Source organism: Syngnathus leptorhynchus, chromosome 4, assembly GCF_054491065.1.
Source record: "Syngnathus leptorhynchus isolate UIUO chromosome 4, UIUO_Slep, whole genome shotgun sequence".
Lineage (NCBI taxonomy): Eukaryota > Metazoa > Chordata > Actinopteri > Syngnathiformes > Syngnathidae > Syngnathus > Syngnathus leptorhynchus.
Window position 1 is genome coordinate 10,812,884 of NC_141198.1, and position 13,948 is coordinate 10,826,831.

Consider the following 13,948-nt stretch of genomic DNA (forward strand, 5'->3'; position numbering starts at 1 on the left):
TTGCATGGAGACAAAGTTGAAGGTGAAGATGCATTATAATAACACCTTGACCTCAATATCTCAGTGTTCACTTCCTCCAGCTGTTCCGCCTCACAGTTTCCACCTGACTCATTTCTGTCTTTCTCTCCAATTGCTTCTAACCTTTGACTCCACGCACCACTCTTAATCCCTTTTTTGATTCAAGGAAGGATGTAGGCTGAATTATTCAGTATTCATATTTCCATCTTCATCATCCTTCCACACTCAACTCTGACCTAAAAAAATGCTGCCTTTCTTTCGCTCAATGAATTAGCACCCCGTCTTCTGTGAGACCTTGCCAATCTATTAATCTAACTTGCCATTTACTGTCTTTTCTCTGCAGCTCTGCTAAAGGTTGGCTGCCTCTCGTCTCTCTCAATCTGTCACTCAGTCTTTGTGTGCAAATCCCACATCTTACTCCCCCAGACTGAAATATTCAATTTGGATGCCGTTTGTTTCCCACTTGGCAAAAGGGAATATGTACACTGTCTTTTGTAGAAAGTGGCGCTCTAATCAGCAAATGCATTCACCTTTCACCCTGACTTGTGTTAACTTTACCCTGCCGTGAAACTGCATTTCGTTTTCACATTTATGCTGCTTGCTAGCTCCAAACTGAAACTGCGCATGTTATGTTTGGAGAGTAAACACAATCTCTCTCTTACTGTAATTCTGACGTTAGTGTGTTACGACCTGCATTCAAAATAGGTCAACGATTACGCAGGTTGTAAAGTGACGACCCACAGCAGCAATCACACACAAGCTTTGAGTTGATAATGAAATAAACAACAGTAGAAAGTCCATTTGTAACCAAAGAAAATGTATAAACGCAGCAATTTGCAGCGTTGGGCATTTGAATCGTTAGTTTTTGACCTTCTGTCGCAGGCTATTAACTCATGCAGTGGGAAAAACGTAAAATCAGTATGTGCCATGTTTAAAACAACATGGTGTCCTGGTTTGTCCACTAATGGTTTTGTCCACTGGGTGGTCTGGGTTTTCCATTGCAATGAGATTTTCTGCTTATAGCAAATTGTACCATAAGAGTAAATTGAGTTGTTATTTTAAGGTCAAATGTGTGTACACACTGCTTGACAAATATCCTATATAAGGGTCATGCCATAGCTTCCCTAAATTACAATATTAAAATTTTGTTGTTGTTTGTAATTATGTTTGTTTTATTCTTTGACATTTGCAACAACTTTAAAGGTTCATGTTGCAGATGTTTCAAATATGACTCACAATTATTATTTTTTGCCACACAGTCTAAAAGCTATTCTAATGCGCTGATCCCTGCAAACTAAATTGCCAACAGTTAACTTAATGCACCATTACCACATCAAAGATATTTCCTTGCACAGATATACTTAAAATATGAATCGATGATAGAGTCGCTTTCTGGTTCCAGTAATGCACTCTGCTATCTTAGCTCATGGATACTTTGGGCCAATCTAATCTCTGATGCCACACTTTCCAAGTCCTCAAGTAACACCTCGGCTCGACAATCCGTTGCCCGGGGAACAAACTTGTTCTTGGCCTCTGCCATGCAAATCCATCTGAAAAAAGGGCAATAAAAATCAAAATCAAAAGAAATGGATCAACACTGCACAATGTTATGTGACGGGATTCAGTCGAGCTAGGGCAGAGCATTGAATGGAGAGAAGGTCACTATGATCAGGAGGACATTACAACAAAATATAGTTTCCACCAAAAAAAAGTATGAAAACCTCTTTGTTCTTGCATCTAAAAGATTTTGATGGAAAGAGAAAAAAGCGGAAAGACTCGTCTGGCAAATTAAATCTACTAGAGCCCGTGCATACCCAGAGAGCCGCACAGAGACATTTTCTCCTCGGTGGCTTTAGAACACCCTTCCTTCTCCTAATGGAAGGGAAGCAGAACAGATGGGACACAAATTGCACTTTCATACACCTCAAGGTTCAAGGCAATTTCCCCTCTGCGCCTGTGAAGTTCTCGGATTGCCTCTCCATCCTTTGAGCCTTTCGCTAATCAAAGGGGTTTGGGTTTGTTCAGTGCCCTGACTTGTACACTCACACACACACGCATACACACATGACACGTGAATACAACCGCATACCCATAAAAGCCCTTTTTACATTGACCACCCCTCATGTTTGGACTAGTCATCTGTGGGAACCATTTTAATGGCGACACTGATACCATCAAAGTCGTTGCCTCAAAAGATAAAACAGAAAAATTTGGGATGTTATACACAAACCTGATGTTGGCTCATAAAAGGCACACATATATTCAGATATGCTTCATAAATTAAGATCATTTTCTTATCGGATATTATTAGGTCTGTAAAAATAGTACGGCTATTGTTACGCACGCAAGATGCATGAACAATAGTGATAGTATCACGATACAGCCATGTATGAAAATGAGAAGGGCGTGTACTAGTTCTTGTGACGCCTTTTATGACCGTTTTACCATTATATTTGATAATTGCACAGAAATGAAAAAAAAAAGCTATTTTGGAATAGATAGGTCTTGAAAATAATCTGTTATTGTTTTTTGGGGGAAATTCTAGCTATCAAAAGTACTAGTGGTATCGGTGCTTGGTATCGGTATCTGTGATTACTCACAAATTGAGAACTCGTACCGGTATAGGTACTGTTCAAAGTATATGGATGAAAAAATATATATATTATCCTGAGGTAGTTATCAAACTCCAACAATATAAATCATTGTGATTTGATTCATAAGAATGTGCATAATTATAGAAATTTTAATGTATTCAAGTAGTGTCAGACGCCATCGCCTGTTTGATTTGTTGTCGTAGCATCCTAGCGACCAAAAGAGCTGCTGACCAAATACTTCCTGCAATATTGTTTACAGCTCCATTAACAAACAAACATTAGGACCCATTTGACTAAATCCCGCTGACAGAGAATATGGTGATCAATCTCCATAGCAACCATGTCCATTAATTAATATTGCACTTGGAGATTTAGACAGATGATGATTATTATGGAGTGTGCACATTTTTTTTTTTTTCTGAGAGGGGAGAAGTGGGGAGGGAGTTTGTAGGCAGGGTTACCACAGCGCGCCATCTTTCATTTCTGGCCTTTGTCCCGCACCAAAAGGCATAGCCTTGCTCTGCATACCAACCACGTGGTTAACTGTGTCCCCAAAGCAATTACAGACAATTGCGAAGCTAGTTAGCAATTAGTGGATTAAATGTAATGAGTCTGCTGTTGCCATGGCGATTGAATTTTTCAATAATACTTGTCAGGATGAAGAGCCCTTTAGAGAGAGAGAGAGAGAGAGAGAGAGAGAGAGAGAGAGAGAGAGAGAGAGAGAGAGAGAGAGAGAGAGAGAGAGAGAGAGAGAGAGGGAGAGAGAGAGAGTTTTTAACAGATGGAGGCAGATGATGCAGGTCCAGTCCATTTATTGCGATCATTAGTTTGTTATTGAATGCAATTAGTACTTTTCATGCGCACTGTAAAATGGGGGAAAGTCGGAAAGAAAAAAAAAACCACATTGTAATTAACCTGCAAAAATCAATGTAACTGCAAAGCTCAGCAGGAAATGCAGCCTGTTTACTGCTAAGAGCAGCTGGTGCGGGTGGCTTGAAAACAACCACAAACTCATTTTCAAGGTCTCCTCCACCTGCTCTCTCGTGTTTTGGATCTTATTTTGAACAAGTTGTGCGCACTTAGCTCAAATATTCTTCGCTCAACTGTCAGCCATTATTATTTGCTCAATGATATGCATATTGCACATATATACATTACCATCTGTGCTTTTTTTTGTCCCTTCAGGGCCAGAGCTGACATATTACAGTGAAAAGACCCATATTGAGTTGGATAATGGATTCCAACCTACAACATTTCATATCCTGTGTAATTTGATCGCTATTTAGTCTGGATATCTGATGCCCGCTCCTCTCCCTTTATGAAAGTGCGTGTGCAAACTGGGGCCTGAATCCAAAAATGATTTATGGCAGATTCATGAAGAGAGGCCAAGGGGAGAGAAACAGATTAGGTAGAAATCTGGAGAGATAAAGATGAGACGTCTGTCTGCCGCTGAGGGCAGCGAGACAAGTCCCGTCCATATCAAGCTCAGGGAAATGTGCTCAGGGCCCTGACAGACAGCATAGAACCATCTCCGAGCTGACACAGACATCATCTTTCCTTTCTCCTCCTCGGGCAAGGAGAGAACTGTGACATTGCCAATTAGAAAGTCTTTAGGGTGGCCTCCTCGTACTTTATTTCGCTTCACACTTCACTGGAACTTCACCAAAAACGTCATTGCGTGATATAAAGTTGTATTTGTAAATGTCTACACTCATCAGGGGAAAATGATTTATTGGAAATAAAATCTTGGGTGGAATGAAATTCAGTGTGCATCATTAAAATCTTTTAAACAGGAATCGGGTGCAGTAGTTTAACAGCCACGCCGTAGGGTGAAAATTTGACATTCAGATTCTAATAGAGTGAACCTTTAGCTATTCGTGGGAGTTAGGGACCAAGGCCTGTTGCGAAAATCAAAGACTCACAAATAGTAGATGGCTCCATTAAAAATGTTTAGACTAGGCTCTGAGTAGACCACAAAGTATGAGCCCACATCACTTGATTATCATTTCAAAATCATCTTACAACAGTACCTTTGAAAATAAAATTCTCACAGATTATTTGAGTTTAAAAACATTTTTGGGCTCAGCTTCATGACCAATATTGTTACTCACTCAGGTAGCTCGTCTATAAGCAAATTCACAGCATTTGGCGAATGGACGTTATAGATAGCAATCTGCTTTTGACTGTACTTCAAAATCCTTTGAAACAGTAACATGTAGTATTTCCAAAGACTTTATTGTTCCTAACTTCTATGAAATGTCTCGTGACGGATGGTGCGGCTCCCTGCAGTGTGACGACGCTTGAGAATCACGGATGTATAAAATTGATGTGTAGAAACAATTCATGATTCCTTTTTTTCTTAGATAATAATGAAAATGTCATCTTGAAACCAGACAGCAGGAGTAGAGCACGATACCCATGAAAGGAACACCAAAGCGCATCTAGATCACCGACATCATTCTGAACACCAACCAGGTCAAGCAAACTTTGACATCCTATCACAGTGATGTTTTTTTTTTCTTTTTTTTCTGAGGCAACGTTTGTGCTAACAAATGGCGAGAAAACCTGAGCTGATTCAGCCCATTTCCCCAGCTTTCACTTTCCATCTCCGTTTCATTTCTCCCCTCCTCTCAGGTACGGCGACCGTGAGGCGTAATGCCGGTCAGTGTGAGGCCGCCTGCAGTAGAGCCGAGTGCTGGAAGTTGTGTGTGATTACGCCCCAACCGCCCCCCCCCCCCCCGCCCCCCCTGCTGCTGCGGCGTGGGGACTGCGAGGGAGAGCGGTGAGCTTTTAATACCGCACCTCGAGCCCAGACAGGCACCATATTTACACTGAGCCTCGGCTCTCCCTGAGCCTTATGACAGAGCAGGCGGAATGATCACCCCTCGCCTTGCAGCCCAAGATCCATAATTCATGAAGAAAGGTGGATGGGGTGCATACAGGGCATGCTTACAGGGAGCGGGGGGCGCGCGGGGGGGCACCGCCTGAGGAGTGTGTCCTCAGCCCTGTGTGTCTAAGTAATTAAATGGGATTAGGTATGCGCTGAACCCATTTTCTGAGAGATTGGCTGGCAATGCCATTATTATTGGAAAGGATCAGAGGGGCTTAAAAGCATCGGGGAGAAAGGTAACTGAAGAGAGGTTTCAGGAGATTTATTGAAAATCAAATGACTGATGTAGGTTGCGGGTTGGAGACTGTCATCTTTTGCGGTCCCTTTTAAAAGGTGAGAAAGGTTGTGGTGCTTAGCTTCCTGTGGGACCAGGAAGCGAGGCACTCACGTCAAAGGCGGCACGGCGAGGCTGATGTCCACAGACCGCTCGGCCCAAAACATCCGTTTCTAATTTGTGTGACAATGCTAGCGCGGATGGTGGCTGATTTGCAAGAGGGTGCCCGCAGCACAACTCATTTGAATAAGCACACATCCGAGCTATCAGGCGGAAGTGTTTGCAGACAGACAATCTTTCGTCAGTATAGCCGGACAACCTCGGCAGACGGTGTTTCTGCACGTGCACCCGGACCGTAATCCTAACACGGCTAACGATGCAGGTCCAAACACAATCCTGTATTGTAATCCCAACTGCATTCCTAATCTGAATCTCAGCCTGGCAACCAAAATGGGAGATGATTTCTTTTTGCCAAAGGAGCTGAGGCAACTTCTTGTTTGTGCCTCCCTTCTTCCCTTTGGCGACGGCAACCCTGGGAGAGATGCAGAAAGCACGTCCCCCAGGGAGAAAAGCTGCCTCGGGCCGCAGAAAGCCTATTTACAACAAGCTGTGCTTGTTACTTTCATCAAAATAGAGCACAGAGCTTTTTCTCGTGCCTTGTTTTTGTGCTTTTGGCAGGAGGTTGTTATTGTAAAGCACCGACTCCATTGTGTTCAGCCGTGCGGTGAAACTTTAGTCGGGTAGAGATGGTCGGCCACAAAAGCTTTGTTCCGTGAGAGGTCATTGTGGTTTATAGACTTGGAAGGAGGTAACTTTAGGAGACGCAGACACGCTCTATCCTCGGCCGTCCTCGATCATCTTCAATTAAAGGATCGACGGTCTCCGGCGGCCGCGTTTGTCATAATCTATTGGCGATGGCACATTCCAAATATTGAAGGAGAGGACAGAAAATCAATAGGCTGGATTGGTCTGCAAAGGCCCAGGGGGAGGTCTCCTTACCCAGGCTCAATTCTCCATCGAGGCTCTCTTTTTACTACTGTTTGGACCATCGCTTTGAATTTCGTCAAAGGGTTTTGAGAATATCAAAAAAAAGGGAGGGGGGGGGACATATAGTAATGGGTTTGTAGTTCACTGACCTGCCATATGCCCTCGAGTCAAATATGCAATCACTTCTAGTCTGTCTGTAGACATGAAATGCTTTTGTTTGCACCATCTGGGATAGAACTTCATTGTTGAATACAATGAATGGTTTACAAAGATGCTTGCAGATGTGGATCAAATCAAGTGTGATGAAAGAATGTTTATTATGTTGGTTGGAGAAGAGAACGCGACTCTAGTCAATATCCACAGCGTCTGTCTATCTGTTTCTCTTAATGTAGAGGACAGCGTAAGAGTAACACTGCATGAGGTTAAAAAAAGAAAAAAGAAAAAAATAATCTTACATCTCTTTTGATCGTTTATGAGGGCTTTTATCCAGTCTGAGCAGACACAGTTAAAAAACAGGCGGGAGACGAATCAAGGTCAATGACTTCTTGACAAGCACTCCACCCGTGTGGTATTATTTTTCATTCCCTGTCCACACCAATAGCCTGTACACTTTTGTTTTTCTTCTTTTGACTTCTTTTCAACAGTAGCTATTGATTCACTGCTGTAAAAGACCAATCATGCTGGAATTATTAGCACCTAACGGCAGTATTCATGTCTGAAAGCTGTGTGTATCCGAGAGACGAGCTAATCACTGAAAAAATAAACTCTCCCAAAAGGTGGGTGACGCTACAACTAATCTGCTATGACTTATGTTTGCCCACTCTTTCTTGCTCAAGTATTTAGAACAAAGCTGAGAAGGAATATCACCCAGAGGAGGGGGTCCACCTACGATCTATAAAGTCCTCCATCAAAACCACCTCCCTCGCTTTATGAGAACATTAATCTGAGGTTGCACTATTCTGCGGCTCTTCAAAGCACCTCGACAGAGTGAGTTGCCTTTTTTTTTTCCTTTCAAATGCTTTTTTTTGCTGTGTAGCCTTTGTTATACAGGATTACAAAAACAAAATCAATCTTGTATGTTGGATACAGACAGGGGGCCTAATTTACCAACATGTTTGTAAAAATTGAGTGTGCTTCCCTCAGAATGAATACTTCAACAGACAAACATCTGCAAGAGATGGGAAAAGTCAGCACTTGCTGGAGCAAACATTTTTTTTGCCTTAAGCCTGCTTACAAAGCCTCCAGCTCACCACCACCATTACACACACAGCTGCACACTGCAGCGGGCCAGTGGAGTGAGTGTATGGAGGTTGGCCTGTATACACTTTTAATTGGCAGTCCGTAGGTGCAGGATGACTGATATGTGCCAAACAAGCGAGTACAACGAAGAGATGCACTTCAAAAGCCATCACTCCCGGAGCATAGCATTGTCTTGGCATTGGCCGTGATGAATGCAGAGCACGAGAGCTCCCCATCGACCATTATCATCAGATTCATCTCCGCCATTGCTCGGTGGTCCCACTAAAGTCTGCCATCAGGTTATTTATGACGCACACGGAAAAGGCTGTTCTTTAACAGGGCCTGCCCCTGGTGGGAGGGAGCAGTACACAGAACACGAGCTTTGGTAAGCCGGTGGATGTTTAGGAAATAAATCAAGCAGCTAAATGAGGGCAAGCAGCGGAAAGCGTAAGACCCCTCTCCTGTTAATTATGCCCCAGGCTTCAGCTTCTGGACTCTGCCACTAACACGTTCTGGATGCTAACAACAGGCCAGACGCTGTGCTGTAGGTAGAGGCGCTAAGCTCGGCCCGTCAGATCCGACCCGGCCCGTGAATTATTTGCTGTCGATGGAAAGAAGCCAAATAAAACGTGTGCAGGGTAATCTTCACTAAGGAGGCTCCGCTCCAGTCGTTTCCTTTAACAACCCTGTCCCCCTTTTTTTGGGGGGGGAAAAGATTCACTTCCTAATCACAGATGAGAAATGTGCACATCAAACAGCGCCAGCGACTTTGGTCTACACAGCTGCCTTATAAAAGCAAACAAGCTATAAATAAAAGAGAATTTTATAGAGGGGCGTCTGTCGGGCATGTGGGGCTGAAATAGAGAGGGGCGAAGGAAATGAAGAGGTGAACAAGTAAAAGGAGAGACAAGAAAAGGAAACTGCAGTTATACAAAGGGAAAAGGAGATCAAGCAAAATGGCAATGAAATGCCATGAAATTAGTGAATGAGAAATAATCGGATAGGACAGGACAAGACTTTCTAAAGGCGGACTGGGTGATGTTACCTCTTCTGCTGAACACAATGTGATGCCATTTCAATGTGATGCCGTGAACAGGTTGGCTTAGGGTGGGACCGGTGTCACGGCTCGTAATGAAAGCCTTTCATGTGGCAGATGATAAGAGGGGGGCCAACAAGGCAGAGGACCCTCTGGGGAGCCGAGGACACCCGACCACCACCTCCGCCGGAGCAGTGGAGAGGAAAAGTGCGGGTGTGGGCAGGAAGCAGCTCCACAGTGACGAAACGGGTTCTTACCAAAGACAATTGACTGTTGACTAAGCCCCTGTCAATTTCTTTCCATTCTTGCACAGCATGCAGTTTGGACTGCACAACGGGGAAGCTTTCCAATTTTGGAAGCACAGTTTGACATCATTTTAGACAAAAACTGTTTCTCTCTCGAGCAATGACTGCCAATTTGGCCTCCGCAAACATAACACGTCCATTTTATATTTGCGTGAATCAGTGTATTTGTTTTGTTGATGTTGTTTTGAAAAAAACTATTGGAATTGATGAACAACCAACGTAAATGATAGTGTTAGGAGAAAAGTTTTTGAAAATCGCGCCTTATCTTTGGAAAACTTTGCTAACATTTTGACTTTGAAAATGACTAGCACCGAGCTATTGAGTTCATCAATCACATAATCTCGGGTTATCACACATTTAGCAACAGAGGTTGTTTTTCAATCAGAAGGTGTCTTGGTAGATTGTATCATATTGACAGCTCAAACTGTTATGAGTGCTCAACCAGTCAATCTGACCTTAAGTCCACCACGAGGGGTGAAAAGCCTTTTATGCAAGGTTACACTACAGCCTGCACACCCTATATATATCACTCTCACAGTACATGTGTGTGTGCATCTGTGCGTGCTTATGAGAGATAGCAAGCGAAAGTGCGATGTGATTTTATGACAGCTAGAAAAACAATAGTGTGGTTAGTCACTGCAGGCTACAAAAAGCACGAGGATTTGCGAACCGCTCGATCTCGAAAGCTTAGCTACTTGAAAAAGTAGATTTTGGCTCAAAAAAATTTATGCCATCTGACCTTTACATCGAAAATGCTTTACGCATGGCCATGCATAATGTCCACATTAATAGGATGATTTTTCTTCCCAGTCATTTTTTTTTGTCAGAAAAAGGTAGCATTTAGCCAACCAATCACTAGTTTGGATAATCAATTTAAAGTTAGTTAGCTGGGTAGGCTAGTGTTGACATGGTATGGCATTGGAGCAGCTGATGATAAGCCACATATGCTTCCAACATTGTTAGTAAGAATAAGCAAAGAGTCATTTAGCGTAAAGAAATCTGTATTTACTCCCACGCTGTGCTCATGTAAGCATGTTTGTTTGTGTGTGGCCTTAAGAGCTTCACTCCCCAGGCGTCTCCAGCGGAATCACTCGGTCATTATCAGAAATCTCCACCTGCTGTCTTAGAGCAGCCTTGCAAGCTTTACTTTTGACAGAAATCAATATGGCCGTCACAAGCAATCATCAGCCCACCGCGCACACAAAATGCATATATAGCTAAACAAAGAGAAGTGTGAAAACAACACACGGGGCTTTGTTTGTTGCCTTTTTGATTGCAAACAAAGTGCAAAGGAGAAGGGATCATTTGACTGAGAGAGTCGGAGGATGTGCATGGAGAGACCTTGTACTTTTGACACCGGCATGCCAAGCATGTTATTGAAGCTTACTTTGAAGGTGAGGGCAGAGCAGTAATTACATCTCTGCTTCTGAAAACACAAGAATCCTCGCACACGTTGCTTTGTCGGAGTCAAAACAAATTGATTTTTATTAACAATGCCAGATCGCCTGATCCTACGCACAAGAGGCGAAGGCGCATTTTGATTTATTGGATTTCACATACGCAAGGGCTGTTTTCATCACAAAAGTTGGTTTTTTTCCCTCAGGTGTTCCACTGTTGTGCCTCGGAGGGTTTTAAGGGGAGGTATCTTGAGCTGATCAAGGCTTCTTTTGTTTTGTTTCTATCTCCCATCAGGCCAGATGCGAGGTTATCGCCAAGCCGTTTGTCCTTACAATGCTCGTAATCTACAGAGCTGCCGCGCGTTCGTCTCAAATATCAATTAAATAATCAGATGCAATCTCATCCCATTGTTCCCCGCAGACAGTCCAGACCACAAAGGACTTCTGTTTACTGACCTGAATATCATTTTTAAAATCACAATGCACATTTTTCAACGACACACAATATGTACACTGCCGTTCACTGAGTGTGTGGTGGTCAACTTGTCGGACTTCCACTCAGTGGCGTGGCGGTGAGTGTCTGTTTCCATGTGTGCCGTGTGATTGACTGGTGACAAGTCCAGGATGTAGTCTGCTTTTAGCCCCATGTCATCTGGGATAGGGTCCAGCTTCTCACTACACTCAACAGAAAAAGTGGAAGTATAGACACTACTGCACTTTATTGCCTCCCCTTGGGAGAGTATTTTGCATAGTCTTTCCTTAGCTTGTTTGGAAGAACCAGTTTCCACCTTGTTTACAATTACGCTGAAATATTTTAAGCCTGAAATTGCACTAGACATTTTTGAATGTTTTCTAAAAACAAGAAAACATATTCAGCAAATGAGAAGAGTACAGCTTACATATGACTGGGATTTGTTTTTGGTTTTTGTTTTTATCAAGGATGTTAGTGTTTTTTTTAATTTATATCAATAAGTTAAAACTCACTTAGACAATTATGCTCGTAGTGTAATTACAAATCAAGAAAATTATTGAACTTGATATTTTACAGTGATACATATTTACAGTATATAATTGTAAACGCCTGCCAAACTGTTGCTTTATAATGTCACAAATGAAGACAGACTGAAAATACCAGTAAAGGTCATTGGAAGGTGTGTCAGACCTCTACCTGCAGGAGTGAACACTGGGATATTTACAGTCAACGTCTGGGACAAGCTGTCGTGTTTGAGCAAGAGACCAATGAGCATGTAGTTTCATCAAAGCAACAACTGCCACGGGCTACCATGTGAGGGCCCGTGTGTCACACATCATTTCCCTCGGGTCTTCATGTCTTTTGGCAGGCAAATGAGTCGGGGCAAACATTCCCATTTACACAACGCGGTGACATGTTTTTGTTTTATTTCACACATGCTGGTATGAGAAGTACTGGCAGCCCAAAACTAAAAAACAATCAGGCGATGGGATGGGAATGAGGTGTTTAAAATTAATAATTAAAAATGTAACTACAACAAACTACCTGAATGGAATTTATTAGCTACGATACATATCAGTTTGATGTATGTATCAAATGAACTAAACAAATGAGAAGGGACGCTTGTGACTCAGACAAGACTACACCAAGGCGCATAGTTGTGAAATTATTTCATACATTCTTGCTTATTGGGTTGCTTTGGCAAAAGTAACATTTAAAAGTCGGGCAAGTGTCTGTGGGGGAAAGGCGCTTCATGCAATGTTGAGTGACAAAAGACTGTGTGAAGCCTGCAGAGCACACTAACGCAGCACCCAGCTGGTAACTGTGCTCTAAAAATATACATTATAGCTGAAACTACCAACTGTCATATTACAAATGTATCCAATATGTAAACCACATAGTGAAATTTAGGTGTGTTTTGTTTGGATTCTTTTTACTGTAGCATTTGTGTCAGTGAAGTAATGATGGACAAAAACAATATTAAGTGGTCAGTGTGATGACGACTGAGGACAGAAGGAATGTACAGTACATATAATAACAAGTAGTAGTAATAATAATAATAATAATAATAAACTAGGAGTAAAAGACTCAGAATTTTTTCACAATATTTTTTTCACAAAGCAACATAGCTACTGGCATGGTAACAAGTCTGTTATCACGATCCATTTTTCATTTTCAAAGATCAAATTTTTGACCATATCACTCGCCAAAAATAAGGTCTCAAAGCAACAAGATGAACAGTCCCCTTTTTTGTAGAGCCTCTTTTTCTTTCCTTCTAATGCTTACTTCTGTGCCAAACCAGCTTTTCTGCCACTGGCACTCCCACCACTTTCAAAGTCATTTGGCCAAGTTTGATGCTTGATGTCATCGCCAGTCTGGTCATGACTTTACGTGTCTTTGAGCCCCAAAGGTTTTTGCGGTACAAACGTGCGAGTACGTCTTTCCGCAAGTTCTTTGCGTACATATTGTAGAGGTGGTATTGCAGATGTTTGTTTGCAGTGTTTTACAGAGTAGATTTTTTTGCGATTGCTTAAATTTAGGTCGTCAATAGTTAAGCGTCAGAAAGCTCTTAGCTCATGTTTTGGTATGAGTATCTCTTGAGCTAGTGACCTCTGCAGTTAGATTTACTGCTGTGACAGGAAAACAAACTCCTCCAATTTCCACTGATCACCAGAGGGCTCCTTTGGTGGTGGGTGGGGTCCCAAGCTATAAATTTGAAAAGGTTCCTATATGAAAGGGCAGCAGGGAAGAGTAGCTAATTTATCAAAGCGAACAGTTGTAGACTTTTGCAAAGAGAGCAAAGGGCTCCGTAAATCATTACTAATCAGACACCCGTAAGCAAATTAAACTGGTGAAAGAATCAATGGTCCCGGATCGATGGGTGTAAAGGACAGCTGATTTGACCCCAGAGAACTGTGGAATTCCAGAGGCTACGCAGAAAGCCACAGATCTGTTTCCACTTCATGGCCGCAGCTGTCAGTCTTCATTCATGTCAAGGCGGGCCGTCGACTCCGAAGGTAACTCAGCCAAGCTTGACTAAAACAAAACCTTGGAGGGCAAAGCAATATAGGACAGAGAGAAGTCTGATGGCATCTCGCTGGATTGATGGAAGATTAAGGTGAGATCTCGCTCTGTCTGAATTCGCCCAAAGTCTCTGGAGGTGGATGACTCCTAAGACTGCAGCTGTGCAACAGATGGCCTCAAGTTCACGGATGGCTCATTTCCACATCTTTAAGG